We start from the raw sequence: 20015 nt of genomic DNA, 5'->3' as shown, positions 1-20015 counted from the left end.
ATCACTTCAAAGTTGTTATCACGAAGAAACTGTTGCGTAACGTTAGCTCGATGTGCGGGTGCGTTGTCTTGGTGAAACAGCACACGCGCAGCCCTTCCCGGACGTTTTTGTTGCAGTGCAGGAAGGAATTTGTTCTTCAAAACATTTTCGTAGGATGCACCTGTTACCGTAGTGCCCTTTGGAACGCAATGGGTAAGAATTACGTCCTCGCTGTCCCAGAACATGGACACCATTTTTTCAGCACTGGCGGTTACCCGAAATTTTTTTGGTGGCAGTGAATCTGTGTGCTTCCATTGAGCTGACTGTCGCTTTGTTTCTGGATTGAAAAATGGCATCCACGTCTCATCCATTGTCACAACCGACGAAAAGAAAGTCCCATTCATGCTGTCGTTGCGCGTCAACATTGCTTGGCAACATGCCACACGGGCAGCCATGTGGTCGTCCGTCAGCATTCGTGGCACCCATCTGGATGACACTTTGCGCATTTTCAGGTCGTTATGCAGGATTGTGTGCACAGAACCCACAGAAATGCCAGCTCTGGAGTCGATCTATTCAACAGTCGTTCAGCGATCCCCAAAACAATTCTCTCCACTTTCTGGATCGTGTCGTCAGACCGGCTTGTGCGAGCCCGAGGTTGTTTCGGTTTGTTGTCACACGATGTTCTGCCTTCATTAAACTGTCGCACCCACGAACGCACTTTCGACACACCGATAACTCCATCACCACATGTCTCCTTCAACTGTCGATGAATTTCAATTGGTTTCACACCACGAAAATTCAGGAAACGAATGATTGCACGCTGTTCAAGTAAGGAAAACGTCGCCATTTTAAGTATTTAACACAGTTCTCATTCTCGCCGCTGGCGGTAAAATTCCATCTGCCGTACGGTGCTGCCATCTCTGGGACGTATTGACAATGAACGCAGCCTCATTTTAAAACAATGGGCATGTTTCTCTCTCTTTCCAGTCCGGAGAAAAAAAATCGGAGGCCTTAGAACTTGAATGCACCTTGTACTCTTGGTGTAAGGTTCGTACTCGAAAATAATTGTTCGTATGAATAGGCGCGAATAAGTAAAGAACGGCAAACGCTAACTTCGGTTCAAAGCACTCGCCCGAAGATAACGCCACAGAAGCCATGTTTGTAAAAATAGAAATAAGAAAACTGGTCCTGTCTAGAAGTACTTTTGTTATTACACAAGGTTGTATTTCTTTGTCAGTGTCATCATCTGTTCACTTATTTCCGACTCAGAATTATTATTAAATCGCTTTCCAAATGGTCCCTTGTTAGTTCATTAAAACAATTATCTTTCTTCGCTAAATCGCTCGCTTTTTTTTCCGTATTTCAAGAGAAACTGCTCCACATCCTTCAGCTGAATAGATATCCCTTCAGGTACTTTATTTAGTGTCAACTTCAGCACGTTAAAAATTATCACTCGCCAACAGTTTCGAAGACACTGTGACAGTCAGCAAAGGCGATGGGAATGACAGCGGATGCACATGGTCTGAGTCACCTACATCCCTGTCTAGCGCGCCGGTCGGAAACCGACTTGCGTCCATGTTTCATTCGCACTGTCCGTGAGCGCTCGCACGTTTATTTTCTGGAAGAGCCGCTCTCAAGGGGCCAAAGAGCCGCATGTGATTCGCGAGCCGCGGTTTGCCGACCACTGCGCTACGCGAACATTTGGGCATCGAAGCAAAGTCTGGCGATCGACAACCTTATTTCACCTCTCCTCCTCCCTGTGCTGGCCAAATACTACATCACCTACCCTGATCCCTGTGCTGGCCAAATACTACATCACCTACCCTGCTCCCTGTGCTGCCCAAACTGGCGGTGAAGTTTTCTTCCACCGCCAAAATCTGAACCCGCTTCCTCCAAGTCGGGCACCGCTGCACGGCGACTTCGGCTGCCGAGGCGGCGGGCGAAGTGACGTGTGGGCGCTGTGCCAGTTTGTGGCGAATCCGCGTTGTTTCTTTCCGGCTTAGTTTTCGCTGTTGGGCGAGTGCGCTGCTCTGGTCGCGGATGTGGCCCATCCGGGCGGCAATTTTTGAAAACGGCAGCGATAGCGACGTAGCAGGGCAGTGGGCACATCCGGCTGGCGGAGCTATCTGCGGAAGGCGGCGACGCCGGCGCCGGCGCGTGGGACCGCGCACGCGCAGATAGGTCGGCCACGTCCGCGGAAAGCTCGCAAAAGCGTCACAGCTCGGCGCGTTTCCGCTCTGTCCTCCGCGCCCACCTTCCGGGTCCAAGGGACCGCTCATTCTGCCGTATTCCAGCAGTCTTATGTAGCAGGGTTGTCCACTATGTAAGTGTGGTGGGGGTTTGTTTTTGCTTGCTTATTCTTGAATTGAACACAAATGTCTGAGGTGAAATGACAAGTGCAATATCGCAATATTTCTCACCAAATTACAGCTTTTCACACAGTTTACCACTCGCCAACATAAAAACAGCGCAATGGATAACGCATCTTGCCAACATAAAAAAGTGAAATAATTTATACACAACAGTGTTAAATATTAACTATCTGAAAGAACAGTAATCTTAACTGGAACTTTCTTTACATTAATCCTAAGCACAATAATATGAAAGTTTAATTGGACGTTTCTTTACAAAATTGCTCCTACACATACGTTATGATGTTGGTCAGTAATATGAAAATCGTCCGATTCCGGTTCAAAGTTTGGTACTATTTAGGATGACAATTAAGTCTACGGTGGATGGTTAGTCAAGTGACAAAGTTGAGTGCAAGATTACCCAAGGCTGCTCGAGTTTACAGTGGACGCAAGCTGGTGAACCAACAAAGTTTACGCCTCTGCACACGCGGTATTTACCTCAAGCTGCGACGTGCTGCTGTCTGCAAGGCTGCTCTCTCCCACTGAAATTCCTAAAAAACTAATCTGGCCTTTGCTGAACTTTCCAGCAGAAACTTTCCCTATGTTTCTCGTTATGCGAGACTTAGAGATTATGCTGACGTGATAAGGGATGGAGAATGGAACTACCGAGGGAATGGCTGACGGAAGCGTGACAGTATTTTGAGGAAGACGAGGGCAAAGCTTATTGAGGGGAATGGGTAGCCGTCCGACCCAGCGTGGGCAGGACGGCACTTGGTCCCGGGCTTCGCAGATCGTGTTCGCAGCTAAGCCGATACGGAGCCGGGAAGCCCCAGCAGCTCAGCAAGCGCACGCACCGCTAGGGACGCCGCACGCGCCTTCCGAACATAATGGTGGCCGTTTCGTAGTTACCTGCGGGACGTCGCTACCAACATTTGTACGTCAGAAATGTGAACACACACAGAGGCAGCAGGTTTATGTTACGTTTTTAAGTAATCCTTAATGATTTGACGTGACACATAGGAACAGTTAAGGACATTAATTTTGTGAACAAGAGTCCTTGAAGCGTCTGTGTTTCGGCTCTTGCTTCGTATGCGTATTTCGGAGCGGAAGCTGTATGATCAAAGTTGTTTATCTAATGCGCTAGATTCTTTAAGCTGAAAATGTAAATAATAGTACATGCTCACTTTCGACCAATAGTTCCTGATATCGAAGTCCTCAGTTTAGGATCTGGTGCCAACAGTGTAATTTTGGTCGTAAGTGTTGGTCAATATTCAGAGATATGACAGGAACGCTCGTTAAAAAACTTTCATATGGACGTATACCGTGTTCAAAGTGATTTCCGAGATAGAACACATTAAGCGTCACTTTTTACGTTTTTATGGAAAACCGCGACCTCTAGCGAAAACATGCCGCAGTCAAAATTGAACTACATTAAATTTGTCACAAAAATGGTCCTGTTCATTTTTATCTCTGTACAATAGCTCGCCTGAAGAGAGAGAGAGAGAGAATATTGAAAATCTTGCGTGACGTGAATGCTCTGCAGGGTAGGTTGTTTTTGTAGACGAATTTGAGATAGTTCCCGACATGATAGACCACAAGTGTCCTGTATAAAATTGCTCGTCACAACTTTCTCTACATTACTGCCCTACGTTATAAACAATGATTATGTATTTGAATAATAAAGAAAATAAAGAAGCCTACGTTAGACGTGTTCTATCTCGAAAGCCGATTGGAATAGGGCATACGTCAATATGAAGTTTTTTTGCCTCAGATGGTCGTTCCTGACATATCCTTGCATATTGACCATTCCTCCTGGGTCACCCTGTATAGAACTCGTGTTGTCGGGTACGTTATGTCAGGTGGTGCGTAGATCCGAAGTGTTTGCCACTGGACCGAAAGAAATGGAGTTCGGCGCCTGTTAGAACTGGAAGACCATGGAGGCGCCATGCAACTGACTTCCGATTCGATATTGCAGTGCCTGTGTAGTTTAGAAGTATGATGCAATGTTCCTTCGGACATTGATGCATGCATGGTCGTGAGTCGTACTCCGGTAGCGGAGTGGTAGTGCGACCGCTCACAATTAAGCGAGAAATTATCACGGTATAAGTGTATATTTTTATTTTTATAATTATATATTTTATGATTTTGGTTGGGGTGGCTTTAAATATTGTGGGCTAGCATGAGACTTTTAATTAACTTCTACCGCGATAACACTCGTACGGATATCGGCTGCCCTGAAGTACTCACCGCCTTCTAATAAATAGTTTGCGTGGGGGCTGCTATTTAGAAAAGAAAATATGCGTATTCTTACGCAAACTGTAATTATTAATATGGGTCTCCGGGGCTACTGGTTATTTATGTACCAAATTACACAAAGATTAACTGAGATATTGCGGAATGTAATGCCTTCCAATATTTCTTATTCATTATTTGCAAAGCAAAACTGGAGAGAATCTCGTCTGCCGCTAGGCGGCCAAAATGAAACATACTGAACTCATTCAGTGCTGTGAATTTTGGTAACTGAAATTAATTTTAACTTCGAAATTAATGAAAGATTAAAACTGAGAAGTCTCTCGCATTTACATTTAATATTATGATATGAAATTTTAATTAAGTAATACAGTCAGCGTATTGGCCGACTAAATTCTGCTAGGGTAGATGAGCTCCCTGCACTATGAAGTTCTGTAAAAGCTTTGTTAATTTTAATTAATGGTTGCGATCATGAGAGGTGACTACTAAGTCAATAATACACACTTCCTAATAACAATTTCGATTATATTTTTCAAAAATACAGATAAAACGTACGTTAGTTATCAGACAGCACTACAATGGCTGCCTACTGCTAGACGAAACAATACAGGAGAGCTAGTTCAATCAAAGTATTGTCTCTGATCTTCATGGCCTATGTTACACAGAGATTATACCAAAAAACTGTGTTTTGTTAATTACATCGATGTTTTGATAATAATACTTTACGTTCTTTACTATTTGTTATACATCGCGCACACGTACACGGTCTTGAAATAATTTATAATTCACACGTCTCATAACAAAAACTTCCTTTCCCTTTCTTCAAATGTCCATTTATGTGACGTACCGTCACAAAATCCAGATTCGAGTTTGGTCCGACGCAAACTTTTATTGCCGTCATTCAAGTAAACAGCTAATGTTTGTCCATATTCGCAACTGCGAGTGCTTTTCATTTAACGGCATAACTTCAAATTGGCGCTAAATGTGCTAGTTGCTTGCATATGTGAATAAGCATTTCAGCAGAACCGCACAAAGCAGGTAGGAGTAAAGCTATCTACATACTGTAGGTAAGTAAAGATTACACAGCGGGTTTGTCATTCATAAATGGTATCTGCACGTTGTTTCTTTGTAAGAAGATCGTGTTGTGTCTCGTGTGATAAGGAAAAATGTCTACTAGCACGTGTCCGAATACGACATCGGCAGGATCGTTGCCTTTCGGGACTCTGGTGTATCTTCCCGCGATATTGCTGGTCACATTGATCGGGATCCCGCGCCTGTCGTACGAATATGGAATCGATCGGTTCAGGGGGGCTGTACTCGACAACGTGCAGACTCTCAACAGCTCCACGCGACTAGCGCTCAAAAGGGCAGACACATTGTTCTGTCGGCCGTGTAGGACAGATCGACCACGTCGTGCATATAGAGCCCGGAAATGGGCTTATTTGAAGTGCATTATTCACACAGACAGTCCTGGCTGTCAGCGTGGCGACCATTGTTGGGGCTTACGCTGACTCGCTGGCAGTGGTGTGACCAACGACGACACCGGGTTCAAGAGTGGGGACGCTTCGTTTTTTTTCCCGGTTCTGCGTACAGTCTCCGACGAGATCGAATGTTGCCAGATGACATTCGTCGTTGTCATACCGGCGTGACGGCGTAGGGTGACGATTAGAGCTCAGAAATGAGCTCCGGTTAAACTCTCCACTGAGTCCTGTGACGTCATCTCCGAACCCACCGTTTCCGTGTGCACTTATACTCGACTCGTGAGCCTCCGCTACTACCCACTCGTCGCGTGAGAGTCCGCTAGAAATGGACTCGACTCTCTCAGAAAGGAGAGCTAGTAAATGAGCTCGCAGGTACAGTAGTAGACCCGCGGCATTCCCGCTATTTACGCAAACGTTCTGAAAGCAATTTTCGTCATTAAACTGTGAATTACTAGTCATTTATTTCATACAATCATGATTTCGCCTTTATAGCCATTCTCAGTACAGGCGGAAATGTCACAAAACGTCCGACCTGGCTAAATGACAGAAGCAAGTTATATACCAATATAATGATCGGTTAGCAACTAATATTGTTGTGTTTATATTTACATAGATAAAACTTTTTCGAAGACTGCCTTAAATTTTTATTTTAATATTCAATGTCTATACAGATGTCTAGCAATTACGTTGACATATAAACACTTTCGAGGCGTTGCCGAGTCGGTAACGACAGCAGGCCCTACCAGATAACATGACATGAGGATGAAATGCAGTCTCTAAATGGTTATCAATTATCAAAATACACTCCTGGAAATGGAAAAAAGAACACATTGACACCGGTGTGTCAGACCCACCATACTTGCTCCGGACACTGCGAGAGGGCTGTACAAGCAATGATCACTCGCACGGCACAGCGGACACACCAGGAACCGCGGTGTCGGCCGTCGAATGGCGCTAGCTGCGCAGCATTTGTGCACCGCCGCCGTCAGTGTCAGCCAGTTTGCCGTGGCATACGGAGTTCCATCGCAGTCTTTAACACTGGTAGCATGCCGCGACAGCGTGGACGTGAACCGTATGTGCAGTTGACGGACTTTGAGCGAGGGCGTATAGTGGGCATGCGGGAGGCCGGGTGGACGTACCGCCGAATTGCTCAACACGTGGGGCGTGAGGTCTCCACAGTACATCGATGTTGTCGCCAGTGGTCGGCGGAAGGTGCACGTGCCCGTCCACCTGGGACCGGACCGCAGCGACGCACGGATGCACGCCAAGACCGTAGGATCCTACGCAGTGCCGTAGGGGACCGCACCGCCACTTCCCAGCAAATTAGGGACACTGTTGCTCCTGGGGTATTGGCGAGGACCATTCGCAACCGTTTCCATGAAGCTGGGCTACGGTCCCGCACACCGTTAGGCCGTCTTCCGCTGACGCCCCAACATCGTGCAGCCCGCCTCCAGTGGTGTCGCTACAGACGTGAATGGAGGGACGAATGGAGACGTGTCGTCTTCAGCGATGAGAGTCGCTTCTGCCTTGGTGCCAATGATGGTCGTATGCGTGTTTGGCGCCGTGCAGGTGAGCGCCACAATCAGGACTGCATACGACCGAGGCACACAGGGCCAACACCCGGCATCATGGTGTGGGGAGCGATCTCCTACACTGGCCGTACACCACTGGTGATCGTCGAGGGGACACTGAATAGTGCACGGTACATCCAAACCGTCATCGAACCCATCGTTCTACCATTCCTAGACCGGCAAGGGAACTTGCTGTTCCCACAGGACAATGCACGTCCGCATGTATCCCGTGCCACCCAACGTGCTCTAGAAGGTGTAAGTCAACTACCCTGGCCAGCAAGATCTCCGGATCTGTCCCCCATTGAGCATGTTTGGGACTGGATGAAGCGTCGTCTCACGCGGTCTGCACGTCCAGCACGAACGCTGGTCCAACTGAGGCGCCAGGTGGAAATGGCATGGCAAGCCGTTCCACAGGACTACATCCAGCATCTCTACGATCGTCTCCATGGGAGAATAGCAGCCTGCATTGCTGCGAAAGGTGGATATACACTGTACTAGTGCCGACAGTGTGCATGCTCTGTTGCCTGTGTCTATGTGCCTGTGGTTCTGTCAGTGTGATCATGTGATGTAACTGACCCCAGGAACGCGTCAATAAAGTTTCCCCTTCCTGGGACAATGAATTGACGGTGTTCTTATTTCAATTTCCAGGAGTGTATATAGAAATGAATGATAAGCTACATAACTGGCTGTTAGCCCATAAATGCAAGTTGCCTTGGCCAAATAAACACAGAAATAGCGCGCTTTTTTGTCGCAGGTATATGACAGTGACGTTGCTCTGTGCCCAGTTTCCGTTTGGCGCAGTATATGTATTTTCCATGATGGAGATCGAAATTACATAAATGGATACAACCTTTTTGTGTGCATTGCAGTAAATTTGTATGTTTCTCGCCTGAAGCGTGGACTATAGCATGAAACTTATTCCATATATCAGTCCTCTAATAGGGCAAATTCGCAGTTGTATACTTTGCATCAGTTAATTTTCGTCATACTCCCTTCACTGTCTCACAAAACACTGCTTCGTTAAAGGCCATCTGATCCCTAAAACTAAACTCCTCCCGAACAGACCATGAAGACCCAACAGTATCGACCGATCGTTGTCATTCTCATCTCACAGGCGTCACTGGATGCGGATTTGGAGGGGCACGTGGTGAGTACACCGCTCTCCCCACTGTGTGTCAGTTTACGAGACTGGAGCCGCTACTTCTCAATCAAGTAGTCCTCAATTTGCATCACAAGGGCTGAGTGCACATGGCTTGCCAACAGCGTTCGGCAGACCGGACGGTCACCCATCCAAGTGCTCGCCCAGCCCGACAGCGCTTAACTTCGGTTATCTGACGGGAACCGGTGTTACCACTGCGGCAACGCCGTTGCCCATCTGATGCCTGCCATCAGTAATTTCGCCTCGTCACTGCTAGTTTACAACAGCAAGATCGTGTACTCATCTTCCTTACTACCAAAAAATCACGGTTAGCCTTACACTTCTGCGTGCTTTAGTAAAACAGATAGTCGAGGAGCATGAAGCGACGGCAGCGCCACAGTTCTCAGACTCGTCAAACTCGCGGAACTACAGCCGGAACGAAGGAAGCCCGGTAACAATGTTGTAAGAGCGGCGCCTTGACGTGTGAAGGAAGGAAGCCGAACATTAGGCTTGTACTCCCTCCGTGTCTGATCCCTAGTGTCAATGGGTATACAAAGTGATCACCTCTGGTTCCCAAAATTGCAGATTTTCAGCATCGTGACTTTGCTGACGTGTTCAGGCTAGTGCCTCGGAGCTCTTTAAACAAGACACATCTTGCACGTTGACCGTGCTATTCGGATATTTCCCGATACAAAGGCTGTTCGGCTGCTGCGCTGGCCAGCGTGTTCTCCAGGTGTCTCGCCCACTGAAAACATCTGGTCACGCTTTGCCGATAGACTGACACACGCCACAACTCGCCAGCCACTGGAGCGGTTGATGAACTCCGGCGTGAAATGGCGCACCCGTAGCTGTCACCAGTGCCCATTTCAATCTCTGCTGATCCATTGTGGACGCAGGTTAGCGGCTGGTCAAATATTTACCAAGGAAGATTGCCAAACAGTCGTATATTTTGAAGAATTACTTTATTTTGAGAACCAGTTCCGGCATTTCAGTATGCCATTTTCAGGCCCCATTTCCAGTTCATGTATAGACATTCATACACTACGTGATCAAAAGTAACCGGACATCTGGCTGCGTCGTTTGGCATTTATTGGCGTGATGTGTGGCTTACGAGCAGCCGCTCGACCATGAAATAAGAGTTTTCTCACCTCCCGCCTAACTGAGTACATGCAGTGGATCTTGATGCAGTTTGGAATTCCTGTGTGATGGTCTGGATCGATGTCTGCGTATTGCACATTACGACGCTCTTCAACGGTCGGTGGTCTCTGTCAGTCAACAGACGAGGTCGGCCAGTACGCTTTTGTGCTGTACGTGTCCCTTCACGTTTCCGCTTCACTCTCACATCGGAAACAGTGGATCTAGGGATGTTTCGGTGTGTGGAAATCTCGCGTACAGACGTATGACACAAGTGACACCCAATCACCTGATCGTGTTCGAAGTCCATGAGTTCCGCGGAGCACCCCATTCTGCTCTCTCACGATGTGTAATGACTACTGTCGTCGCTGATATGGAGTACCGGGCAGTAGATGGCAGCACGATGCACCTAATATGAAAAACGTACATTTTGGGGGGTGTCCGGATACTTTTGATCACATAGTGTATGTACTGATATTAGCATACTGGAGCCATCAGTATCTGAATACCGAATCCATGGAAAGGCATTGCTGCTGTTCTACAGCTCCGTGTTCACCTCATCTGAGTCGTTAGAGCTCTTTTCTTGTCTCGAAATTGAAAAATGTCTTAAAAGGACATCTTTTGGGACTCAGACGAACAGTGAAAAGACTATGACCGACATGTTAAAGGCCCTACCAGCTCAGGCCTTTCAGCGCTGCTGCCAGGATTGGGAACGACGACTCTGCCGGTTATAGCTGCCAAAGGGAACTGCCTTGAAGGGGATAATAGTGTTGTTTGAAGAAAATAAAAACTTCGGCAGATCACGCACCTCGTATGTTGCGTAAGTAGACGGGGGGAGGGGAACAAGGTGAAAAGGGCTTGATATAAACGGAGTTGAACGACGTGTACACAAAAGGTGTTGTGATGTGACTTCCGGCCTCGTACAGTGGGCGGGCGGTGACCTCTGGGGGGTGGAGCCGCGGGCTGCGGAAGTTACACCAGCCGGCGGCCTGTCTCTGCTGCTCCACGTCCGCTCCCCGTGTTAATGGGTTCCGCCGTTGCCAACAGCGGAATCTGCTGTGTCAATTCCTCTCTTTTGAGAGCGAGACTGGAAAATGCGTGCGTGCATGTGTGCGTGCGTGCGCATGCGCGAAAGTTCCAGAGCCCCCAACTCCGTACAGAGAGGGAACTCTTGTTTTTCCCTGTTTCTTTATCACAGTTGGAACTGTAAGTAAAGGATGTTTGACGAGCTACGCAAGCGCTGTGTCTGGGGTTGCGGGGGAACCAGCGCCAGGGGCGCAGGCCCCGATGGCTGCATACGATTTGGCCCGCCCCTCAGACTCTGGCGTGAGCCGTATCGGTTTTTGCAGAACTACACGAGATAGGAGCGGCCTTGGAAGGAAGTGCGACAAAATCGACGCGACATTCAGCACTTTTAGCTCAGCGTGTCGGTAGAATCTGCTGTACGCAAGCTGAAACTGATGCCTTGCAACGTAACAGTGGTGCACCTCGTAATACTGTGATGCAAGCATTCGACGTGTACGATCCTGCGAAGACCTGTGCGAAAAAACAACCGTAGGCCACTGAAAAAAGGTTAGAGTATATTGTTCACACATCCATCACAAGTTATTGTTGAATTGAAAAAGACCGGTCTGATAATTCGCGTTACACTAATTACATAATTCTCTTTTTTACATCGTGCAGAGGGTCTTGATTTGCCTGATTTGGATTTTTAGAGCCCTAACGTATTTCTTTTGTGAGCTCACGTCATTACAAGAAAAAGATTATTTTACGGTCTGCTGTAAAGTGTGAGTACTACCGAACTATCAGTTTAATAAGTCATGGTCGCAAAATACTAACACGAATTCTTTGCAGAAGAATCGAAAAATTGGTTAAAGTCGACCTCGGAGAAGATCAGTGTGGATTCCGGAGAAATGTAGAAACATGCGAGGCAATGTTGACCCTTCGACTTACAAGATAGGTTAAGGAAAGGCAAACCTAGGATTAAAGCTTTTCTAGACTTAGAGAAAGCTTCATACAGTGTTGACTGGAATACACTCTTTGAAATTCTGAAGGTATCAGGGATAAAATACAGGAAGCGAAAGGCTATTTACAACTTGTGTAGAAACCAGAGGGCAGTTACAAGAGTCGAGGGGCATAAAAGGGAATCAGTGGTTGAGAAGGGAGTGAGACAGACTTATAGACTATCGTCCATGTTACTCAATCTGTGCATTAAGCAAGCAGTAAAGGAAGTCAAGACAAATTTGGAGCAGGAATTAAAATCAATGGAGAAGAAATAAAATCTTTGAGATTCTGTCGGAGATAGTCAAGGTCTTGGAAGAGCAATTGAGCGGAATGGACAGTGTTAAAGGTGACGCTGAGGGAATTAGATCAGGAAACGAGACAGTTAAAGTAGTGGATGAGTTTTGCTATTTGGATAGCAAAATAACTTATGATGGCCACAGTAGAGACCATATAAAATGTAATATAGCACTGGCAAGAAAAGCATTTTTTGAAGAAAAGAAGTTCGGTAACTGATTTAAGTGTTAGAAAGTCTTTTCTGAAAGTATTTGTCTGGAGTGTAGCCATGTACGGAATTGATACATGGACGATAAACAGTTCAGACGAGGAGAAACCGGAAGCTTTCGAAATATGGTGCTACAGAAGAATACTGAGGGTTAGATGGGTAGATCACGTAACCAACGAAGAGTTACGAAAAAGCAACGGTAAGAAAAGAAATTTGTGGCACAACTTGACCAAACCAAGGGATCGGTACACACATTCTCAGACATCAAGGAATCGGCAACATAGTATCGCAGGGAAATGTGTGTGCGTGTGGGGAGATTGTAGAGGGAGAACAGGAGACGAGCACAGTAAGCAGATTTTAGAAAGATGTAGGTTGCAGTAGTTGTTCAGAGATGAAGAGGTTTCTCAGATTACAGTAGCATGGAGAGCTGCGTCAAACTAGTCTTCGGACTGGATACCACCACCACAGCAACAGTAGCAGTAGCAGCAGCAGCAACAGCAACAGTAAACCTCTCCATTAAGCACAGACTACAATAGCCAGTCGCAGTACCGACGTCTAGCAACAATAACTGAATTAGTCCGTCGGTAAGCTGCCATTAAGTTGTAAGGTTTCGGTTTGAGTTAGTGAGCTGATTCTGCTGAAATTGTGAACGGTGCATCAATTTTCTGACATCTTTCCAGTGCCTCTCTCAAGTCGTCTAGTTCAGCTGAAGCTGTTATTAGATGAAAATTATGAGACGAAGCATTAAGCAAGAACACCAACGAAAGTAAGACTAGTGTAATGGAATTTAGTTGAATTACATCAGGTGTTAGTGATGGAAGTGGATTAGATAATGAGACACTGAATGGAGTGGACGAATTTTGTTATTTTGACAGCAAACTAATAGCCAACATGTGAAGTTTAGAGGATGTGAATTGCTTACTAGCAATAGCAAGAAAGAGTTTCTGAAAACAAGAAATTTATTACCATCAAATATACATTTAAATGTCAGGTAATCTTTTCTGGAGGCATTTGTTGAAGTGTTGTTCTGTACGGCAATGAAAAGTGGATGATAAATAGTTCAGAGAAGAGGAGAATAGGAGCTTTTGAAATATATTACAGGAGAATGCTGAAGATTAGATGGGAAGACTAGATAAATGCTGAAGACGTGCTGAATCTAATTGGATAGAACATATTTTATAGCACAACTTGGCTAAAAGACAGGATGAATTGATAGGCACCAACGAATAATCTATTTGGTAATGGAAGATAGTAGAGGGGTAAAGCTTGTAGAGGCGGACCAAGACTGGAACAAAGTAAGCAGGTTCAGGTGGATGGAGGTTGCAGTAGTTTTCCTGAGATAAAGATACTTGCGTAGTATAGGCAAGCATGGAGAGCTGCATCAAAGCAGTGTTTCAGGTGAAGGAAAACGACGACGACGACGACGGCGAGTGAAGTTTTTGATTAGACGTCTGTGATGTAGGCGCCATCCTATGATGCTTCAGTTTTTCGCTGCTGTTACTTGTCAGATGTCAGTATATCAGGACAGTTTCATGCGGCAGAGGGCACGAGTGGTTTGCCACTTGCTCTGCTGTGCTGGGCCGGCTCCTCGCAGGCTCCCGTGTGCTCGCCTGGAGATCTCAAGACGCGGAGTCAAGTGAAGTCAAGCATCGTTAGCTGGAAGCCCTAATCAGGACGTCCGCCTCTGGTAGAAAGCTCTGCCTCGGCTCGTAAATACAGCTCGCGGTTCCGCATCCAGCACGATTACAGGCAGTTGTCTCCTGTGTCTTACAACGGGACCTTCAGACCTGTTACGGATTCTGAAGAGTCTTACGTTAGCTTTGCTGTAGATGTACCTGTCCTCAGTACCTGGCTAGCGACTGTGCATGCGACGGCCTCTGGTTTCTGAGAAAATTGATGCCGAAGTTTTATGCGTACCTCTTAACCGGTAACGTTAATCCTGTTTCGCGCAGCAGAGCGTAGCGGCTAAAGCTCACGGCCACCATGCAGATGAATCGGAGTTCGAATCCCGCACGTGTACACTTTTTTCCAATCCTTTCGTATGGAGCATCATTATGTGGTATGTAGCTAGCAAATGTATTGAAAAACAGTCATTTTCGCCATAGTAATTTCATTAATAAATCAATCATTACAGCACACTTTCTTCAAATGTGTACTCTGTTTGTGGTTCGTAGTTAAAATTACAAATATATGGACGGCTGCTGACCATGAGGATAAAATCGGAGAGATTAGAGCCCACACAGAGGCATAATCTTTCTTTCCACGAACAATACGAGACTGGAATAGAAGGGAGAACCGATAGAGGTACTCAAGGTACCCTCCGCCACACACCGTCAGGTGGCTTGCGGAGTATGGATGCAGATGGACGAAGCATTAGCAGATGCGGACGGATTCTAGATACAGATAAAAGTACTCATTCCTAATTTTGACCTCCATTATGTAATATTAATACCAATCAAACCGGCTGCCAGTAGCAATCGACGCACAATAGGTGCCTTGTGAAACAAGGACCGAAAGCTATTTGAACAAGATTACTCTGTCCTTTACAGCAAAGGCACCAGGTAACATGTTTACTTTTACGTCTAGGTTAAAATTTATTAATAAAATTTAAAATGCACCCGACTTGCTAATGACTGATAGAGAAACCGCTTCGAGGGAAGAGCTTATAGAAATACATTCAGTAATTCTGCATCAATTTAGTGCAAGTGCTTTCACAAGGATGATAAAGTACGCGCGGTTCACATCGAAGTTGCTCGAAGAGCAATCGTGTTTAATTTAATGTAATTGCGTTTCCCGGCTTTGCTTCTGCATACTGCTCAAGCCTGCAAGGTAGCAGTTTTCGCGATTTAGCGTCTGCGACAAATATCTTCCGGCACAGCAAACGACAGTTTTGTTTAACAAACAGAATACACATTTGAAGATAGTTTACTGTAATGGTTAATTTATTAATGAATTCACTACGGCGAAAATTACTATTTTTGAGTAATTTTTCACGATATTTCCTATTTAATGATATTATGTACCGTGAAATTGAAAAAAAAAGTACACGGGAAAAATACGGAACCGCACCGCCAACTTGGTGACGTTGAGCTGTTGCTATTGCGCTATGCTAGCTTGATCGAAACGGCATTAACGCTACCGGTATACGAGGTACGCATAAAACTTCAACATAGGTTTTCTCGCAAACTTGTGGCTGTCGCATGAAAAGCCGCTAGCCTGGTATTCGGGACAGTCCCGCTATAACATAAATGAGACTCCCCTAAACCCGTGATCAATGTGTCTTATGGTCCCCTTGTTAGCGGGAACCCTAACGCACGCTAGTGCAGAGGCGTTCCAACCCGAAGTCGTCATCACCACCACCACCACCACCACCACCACCACCTATCAGACTCCCACTGCTGGATAAAGCACCATTTAGACTATACCATGCACCATGCCGTGCCATCTTCTGTACTAGTCTGTCTCTTGCCTGATTGTATTTCGTCAAATGCTTCAGCAGAGCGAAAACAAGACATCCTACAAAATACACCACGGATTTTTGTCTGAGTTTTTATACGCAAGAAAAGAATGGGGAATCGAAAAATGGGATAACAACTTGAGCAGCGTGATGTCAAATTCTGCCAAAAAGATTTAATTGCTTGGAAGTCAAGGTAATTAAGGAAAATTGAAATATTTTACGAACAGTTGCAGCTAACCGTGTAAATGAAGTGTCGAAAAGTTCCTGTCTTCAGGGCCTACCGATTTTGGGCATGAGGAGTTACATTGGTGTTGAAACTGTGGAATTATTTCTTTCAGCTAAAAAATAAAATAAATATCAAATAACTGCGTGAAGTGAAACTTCGCTGCTTTCTCGTGATGTATTAGGCGTATTTTTAATAATAATTGAATACCGATTTATATTTAAGTATCTTACGTTTCATGATTTCTGGAAAAGCCCGCATCTCGTGGTCGTGCGGTAGCGTTCTCGCTTCCCACGCCCGGGTTCCCGGGTTCGATTCCCGGCGGGGTCAGGGATTTTCTCTGCCTCGTGATGGCTGGGTGTTGTGTGCTGTCCTTAGGTTAGTTAGGTTTAAGTAGTTCTAAGTTCTAGGGGACTGATGACCATAGATGTTAAGTCCCATAGTGCGCAGAGCCATTTGAACCATTTCTGGAAAAAAACTTGAGGATAAAAAAAATTAAAATAAACTGTCAAATGTTGTGTGAAATTATTTCTCTAAAAGCAGGAAATAAAATAGAGAAATATTTGACGCGTCTCATTTGGTGTGCATGATTTCCAGGTTCAAAGGTGCGTCAAATGTTTTCCTCAGCTGTTTTATTTCTTAATTTTAAACAATTCATTTCACAAGACATTTGACTTCTAAAATTTTTTTTTCATCTGATGTCAGCTTTCCACTTACTAGATCGACGCTTCGGTCCTGTTTTACTCCCTGGAAATCCGTAAGACGATTCGTTGGTTTATTTGATTTTCATACCATTCGTAACGACATTTTCAACTACAGTCTGTTCCCTGATCCAGTAGTTTGTTCTCTTTGTAGCGAAGTATCTCTTTTAAGAAATTTTAACTGCTATTCAATTTCATTGCGGAACATTTGCCAGAATCTGATTTTTACCTATGGTTTGCGTAACGAAGGAGTAACTGTGTTAATGTCACGTTTAACTGCCATAATCGGAAATATTACGAGCTGTTGCCACTACTTGGTGTACTGCAGTGAAGCGACGCATTTTGGATTCTATTTCCCTCTTCTAAGCTAACTGGTTTTTGTAATTAGCTATTACTAGGTCTGGATGTAGGATATAAACAGTATTCAGTAAGCGCATGTGGTATTTGCAACATTAGTCCACAACGCCGATTCGCACAAGAAGCAGCAGCATCATCATCTCGGCGAAAGAAACGTTGCAGTAAGGGCACGAGGCCGAAAGGCGTTTAATCGTGCCTTCGTATTTGTCCAAACACACTTTATTCACATACTCGCCATAATACACCATTGAAATCATAAAATGGGAATGAGAATGAACAACGCCAAATATACTGATCAGCTAGAACATAATGGCCACCAACCATCTATATATATATATATATATATATATATATATATATATATATATATATATATATATATATATATAAACCCGTCCAGGCCATAGCAGCGTCACCTGGCGAGGAATGACTGCTAGTCAGACTCATACACGGCGCATGTAGGATCAGTGAGCGTGCTGTCCGAGTGTAGAATGGGGAAGGTGCGCGATCTGTCCGAGTTGACCGAGAGCAGATTGTGATGGTCCAGAGGCTCGGCACCAGCATTTCTGAAACAGCATGACTTGTCGGGTGTTTGAGGAATGCTGTGGGAAGGCTCCATTATGCTGTGGTGAACATTCACGTGGGCATCCATGGGTCCAGTGGAGTTCGTGCAAGACACCATGACAGCCAAGGAGTATCGTACACTGGTTGCAGACCACGTTCACCTCTTCAAGACGCTCCCGTTTCTTGACGACAGTGGCTTTTTTCAACACGATAATGCGCCATGTCACAAGGTCAGGAGTGTGATGGAATGGTTCGAGGTGCAGAGTGGCGAGTTTGAACTGAAGTGTTGACACCCCCCCCCCCCCCCAGCTCGCTAGATCTGAACCCAATCGTATACATCTGGGATGCGATTGAACGTGGCGTCAGAGCTCATCGCCCCCCCCCCCCCCCCCGCCCCCGCCCTTTCCCCGGAATTTACGGGAATTAGGTGACTTCATTTCAAACCAGAATTGTCAGGTACCAGCATGATGCCGGTTAATATTTTTGAGCCATTAACTGTACAAGCAGGTTTCGAACGTCTGATTGTTCAGATAATTACGTCAAATGAAAACAAAAATGATTCATCGTTTTCACTATTATCCAGAACATACGAGTAGTTTTCTGTTACGGACAAAATAATTCACACGAAAACATAAAGTTAATGTCGACTGCAGTCACTAAGTTCTGAGTTGAAGCGTGTTTGATGTTACCGAGTGGTCAATTTACAAACCGAACCGACATTAATTGAACTGAAGGAGTTCGCCGACATACTGTTGTAATTGTATCTTAGGAAGTTACGCCGGCCTGGCCTCCAACTTCCCACTCGCTTAGTCATGTTGGACATAATAATAATAATAATTATTATTATTATTTCGGGTGGCTAAACGGCCTGGTACAAGTCTTTCAACTGGATGCCACTTCGGCTAATTGCATATCTCTAACGTACCCCAGTAATACTACCGGGGGGGGGGGGGGGGGGAGAGTTTAACCTGGAATCCGAACAACGTGCGACATCCAACTGCCCGGCGGTGCATAATCTCCAGACTCTGCGACAATGTTCTGCGCTAAAACCCAAAGCCCCCTTTAACGTCTCGTGGCGTAAGGACAATGTCGGTGATGATCCGTCCAGTGTCTTGGTGCTATTCGAGTGAAGCAGACTGTGGGCTGGCACCGAGGTTCACTTCTTCCGCTCCGTAGTCGTATGTCACACAGCTTAATACTACTATGTATTACCCTGCTTCAGTGCTCATGCCCACTACACCGGCAAGAAGGACCTTACGTCACTATTTGATATGTCCGTCGAATACTTGTGAAAATAGTACGTCACTGCCTCGAATCAGTGACCAGACAGACTTGCGTTGACTGATTCTCAACCGATTTACTGTGAATGAACTCTAGATCTTACACAAATTCTGTAGTTCGCTTAAGTATCCAACTATTAAAGGGCGTCCATTTACAATAACGTTGCTTTTTGTCTGGTGTATAACTATCACCTACAGAAGGCAGAAGATATGCACAATTGTACTCCAATAACTGGTGATTGTACTTTTGATTATTCTGTTCGGAACAGGTGGTGGTAGGTCAGTTCGGGACAGTTGGTGATGTATATGTAGAGAAAGAATCCTTTTTGGTGAAGGTAAATCCGCGACTAGCACACGGTGAGGATCCGTGTAGGTGGGAATGGTTCGTCGACCCGTTGCAAGTGCAGTGTCATCTCGTGAGATTAGGCAGGCGGCAGTGCGTTGCTGTTAAGTAGGCCAGCCCCGGCCAGTGGGCGGTGGCAGGAAGTAAGGTCAAGCTGGCTGGCCTCCGTCTCAGAGGCACGTGCCGGCGCTTCCGGTCGCGCCGCTCTGTTTGCCGACAATTCTTCGTCTAAGAGGGAAGCGATTAGGCAGATTTTGTTTGATTGTTAAAACAGCTTCTCGATGCTCCTCATAGTAAATGGGACCGACGGTAGGACGAAGCACTCACGGACTGCTAAGGAACTACGCAACAGCGTCTTGTTACGATGTCCCGAACGACGTGGCGCCCTGAACTAGCATTCAGGACACCAGTTCACATCCCCGTACGACATCCAGGTTTAGGTCTTCAGTGTCGTTTCCGTCATTTACTTCAGGCACAGGCGGAGACGGTTTCTTTGAAAAGTAGGGGCATTCCCCACGTCGAGCTTTTGTTCCGTCTCTAATGATGTCGTCATCCACGAAACTTTACACTGTAATCTTTCCTTCTCTGAATTCTATAGATACACTACTAAGCTGTACTTCGAAGCTTCCCTTATGACGTCTTCTTGGAACTTCCGTAGCGTCTTGTGGAGTCTCACGTGT

The sequence above is a fragment of the Schistocerca cancellata genome, chromosome 1, assembly GCF_023864275.1.
Source record: "Schistocerca cancellata isolate TAMUIC-IGC-003103 chromosome 1, iqSchCanc2.1, whole genome shotgun sequence".
NCBI lineage: Eukaryota > Metazoa > Arthropoda > Insecta > Orthoptera > Acrididae > Schistocerca > Schistocerca cancellata.
Note: the sequence above shows the minus strand (reverse complement) of the source record.